The following is a 3632-nucleotide window of genomic DNA, read 5'->3' as shown; positions in this document are numbered from 1 at the left end:
CAGCAAGAGGAGGAACCCGAGAGGATTGGGCCGAAAAGAGTTCCTTGAGGCACGATGGGATCGTGGGGGCCGAGCCACCGGGGCGGGGCTGCAGGGGCGGGGCTGCAGGGGCGGGGCTTCAGGGGCGGGGCTTCAGGGGCGGGGCCGGAGAGAAGGGACTCAGGAGGTGGGACCCGAAAGTGGGCGGGCCTGAAGGTGGGAGGGCCTGGTAGGGGCGGGGCCGAGGCTGGGCGGTCCCAAGCGTTGGCCCCCGGCGGCCATGATGAGGCCCCGCCTTTCGGCCTCGGCTGCTGCTTGTTTCCCCGCCGCCGCCAATCCCCGAGGTAAGACTGGTTTGGGCAGAGCCCTGGGTGTCCTCAGTTCCTCGGCGGCTCCGACTGCACCCGCGACACGGCGGGACCTGGTCGGGGCGGACGCTGAGGCCAGGGGCGAGTCCAGCAGGCTTGATCGCGGGAACTGCGGCCCCGATCCCGAACGCGACCCAGCAGACGCTGGAGGTCAAGGGCTGGGGCGCCGAGGCGAGGAGTTTGGCTGCAGGCGTAGGCCTTGGCCCAAATCCCTTTCCTTCCCTGACTTCCAAATAGGTGTAACGCTGGGCTCTCGGGCCTGCGGTGTCCGTACCCGCTACGTTTATTTAGCTCTTTCATTTTGCATAGATTCTCCCCGCCCTTTGACCCGATCGCCACCGCCTGAAGTAGCTGCGTATCCAGTTTAGTGAGAAACAGAGCCCAAAGCTGTAGTAGCCCTGGCAGGCGCGCATTTCGGGGCCCTGGGTACGGGGGGAACCCGCACCTGCTGACGCACGTGCGAGCGCTTTGTTAGTCTGTCCGTGTTGTAAATGCTGTCCGAGTTCTGGAGGGGTCTGGAGGTCACTCCCTGATGGCATCGCCGGGGAGCTGGCATTTGAGCGACCCCGTCGGGAGGCATTCAAGGTTGCTGGACTAATAATAACTAACATTTGTATGCATAGTCTGCAGTGTTAACTCATTTAGTCTCGGGAGCAGCCCTCAAATTGATCGTATTATATCCCCATTTTGTAGATGGGGAAATGAGTCATGGGAAGATTACCTAGCTTGTCTGAAGTCATGTCGTAGTAGTCCATGGTGAAGCCAGAATTTGAAACTGGAGGGTCGGGCTCCAGAACCTACTCTGAAATTGTTATACCATGGCATTGAGTAAAGCCAGCCAGTAGAAACATCCAGGCTATACTTGGATTCTGCATAATTGAGTTGAGTGACTTAAGATAATAGGAAGTTTGGCCAGAAAAATAATGTGGGACCATTGAAGACAATTTCAAGAGCCCAGTTACGGTGTTTGGAATTCGTGGGTGCTATATTTTCCCCCCATGGTGGATTAAAAATTTCTGTATTGGCCAGCCATGTGAATTTTTATGAAGGAAAAGAGACTGTGGCCAGTACACAGTTAAAGTGTGACCAAAGTATATATGGAGTTTTATTCATCTTTATCTTTTTGTCAGTTCTTAGTAGTTTCAATTTTATGAAGTTTTGATGGCACCAAACTTGAAAAAAATTATAGTTATATGATTTTTCATTTCAATGACTTAGTGATTTTCAACCACAAGGTGAATGGGATTCCCTCTACACCTGTAGCAGCAGGTGGCCAGTACACAGTTAAAATGTGACCAAAGTATATATGGAGTTTTATTCATCTTTCTCCTTTGCTGGTTATGTGGCCAACCTAACCATGTTTTTAAAATTGACAATATACTTAACACTACCGAATTATACACTTAAAAACAGTTAGGACAGTAAACTTTATGTTATATGTTTTTTATCACAATTTTTTAAAAATCAAATAAAAAATAAATCAAAATGGCTAACAATTGCCTGTAGGCCATGTTAGGCCTGAGTATGTAACGGGTATAGATATCCATTAAACAGTAAGTTTACATGTATTAAAGCCCTAGGCTTCCGTGCAGGATTGATTTTAGTGGGACATACAAGAAGGAAACAAAGTAGGAGCCTAAGTTTTCATTTCTTTTGTATAATTAAAATGGTGGCAGTGGGAATTCAAAGCAGGGGTAACTTTAAGACGTTTCACACATAGATTGGGCAAGACAGGCGTGGATGAAAAGAGAGGCAAGAAAAGGAAAGAAAAAAATGGTTTGAAGGTGGGAGATACACACTTAATTTTAAATTTATTTTTTATTTATATTTTTTGAGAGACAGAGTTGGGGAGGAGTGAGAGAGAGAATCTTAAGCAGATTCCAGGCCCAGTGTGGAGCCCCACATAGGGATCGATCTCATGACCCCGAGTTAATGATCTGAGCCAAAATCAAGAGTCTGGTGCTCAACCAACTAAGCCATCCAGGTACCCCAACACTTAATTTTAGATGTGTTGGGTTTTACTAGCTGGTAGCATATCTTGGTAGAAGGGTGTAGTAAGACATTTAAATTCTGGCACTAATGCATGAGAATTATTGGGTCTAGAGATGCAGATTTAGATTCTTCCACCTAGAAAATGTGGTTGAAACATAGGGAACGGAGTTAGGGAAAGAATGCATGCGAAGAGCAAAGGAAAGGGAAATGGGAGAAGGGGAAGGAGTAGAAGAACCCAGATAGCAAGTTTTCTCTGAAGAGAGGATTTGAACAGAGACATGATGGTGAGCAGTACCATAATCCGATGATGCTGGGGAGACCTGTGTAGGTTGTAAGAGCCGGTGGAGTGGGACACCCTGAAAGTGAAGAAATGGATCAAAGTCCAAGGAGTCCAGAAAGAATGAGAACAAAACACAGAAAGAGATAGAGACCTGAGACTCATCAAAAGAAGAAAGGAATGGGTGAACCTATAAAGAGCACAGCTTTCTGGAGGAGGATGGCATTTAGCCTGAATAAAGAAGGAAAAGAAAACTAAGATTTGACAAGTTGGCCTTCTGGGGGAACAGATGCTTCGTGAATAGAGATGATTTCTCTTTAATAGTTTTCACCTGATTGGCTTGGCAGTGCACTTGAGAAAACCTTTCTTCTCTGAAAAATATTGATGTTCACTTCATTGACTTTCTAGAAAAATTGTGTAACACCCACTGGCACTGTGAAACTGTTGTTTGTTTTTGTTCAGGGTTTTTCTTGGGGGAGGAATCTATTTTGTGTTTTGCTATTCTACCCCACTCTTTCACTCCATTTTTCCTACAAAATACAATCCAAGAACCTAAATAAGATACCCGGCAGATAAAATGACACTGACAGGCCTATACGTACTGTGTAAGTTTCTATTTATTTCTTACAGTGTTGCAGCGGTCCCTTCATCATTCATAAGCCCATTTTTCTCAGCAGTTCATCCTTTCTAGCCTGTCAGCCCAGCAGTCCTGAAGTCCTCTTCTCTTCCCTTTTTTCTCCTGTGCAACACATTCCATCTACACCTCTTAGCCAAACAGGTCTGCACTTTCTATCTCTCTCTACTCTTCTAGCCACTCCCATCTCTCTCTACTCTTCTAGCCCCTCTACTCTCTCCCTCTCTACTCTTCTATCTCTCTCTACTCTTCTATTTCTCTCTACTCTTCCAGCCTCTCTATCTCTACTCTTCTCTCTATACTCTTCCAACCCCTCTACTCTATCTCTACTCTTGTATCTCTCTCTACTCTTCCAGCCCCTCTACTCTATCTCTACTCTTCT

At 46.4% G+C, this 3632-nt stretch overlaps 1 protein-coding gene across 2 annotated transcripts in view; it reads left to right on the top strand.

The window, feature by feature from the left end:
* Positions 1-226: 226 nt before the first annotated feature.
* Positions 227-3632, top strand: part of ESD (esterase D) — a 24880-nt gene continuing 21474 nt past the window's right edge. Inside the window, exon 1 of one of the 2 annotated variants that reach the window (XM_035003381.1) lies at positions 227-323. The gene's annotated coding sequence lies outside the window, so the exon portion shown is untranslated. The remainder of the gene's footprint in view (positions 324-3632) is intronic. The other variant, XM_035003380.1, reaches the window with a different exon arrangement.

Source organism: Mirounga leonina, unplaced genomic scaffold (genome assembly GCF_011800145.1).
Source record: "Mirounga leonina isolate KUSES-001 unplaced genomic scaffold, KU_Mleo_1.0 Mir_127, whole genome shotgun sequence".
NCBI lineage: Eukaryota > Metazoa > Chordata > Mammalia > Carnivora > Phocidae > Mirounga > Mirounga leonina.
Note: the sequence above shows the minus strand (reverse complement) of the source record. Positions and strands in the feature narration are given on the sequence as shown.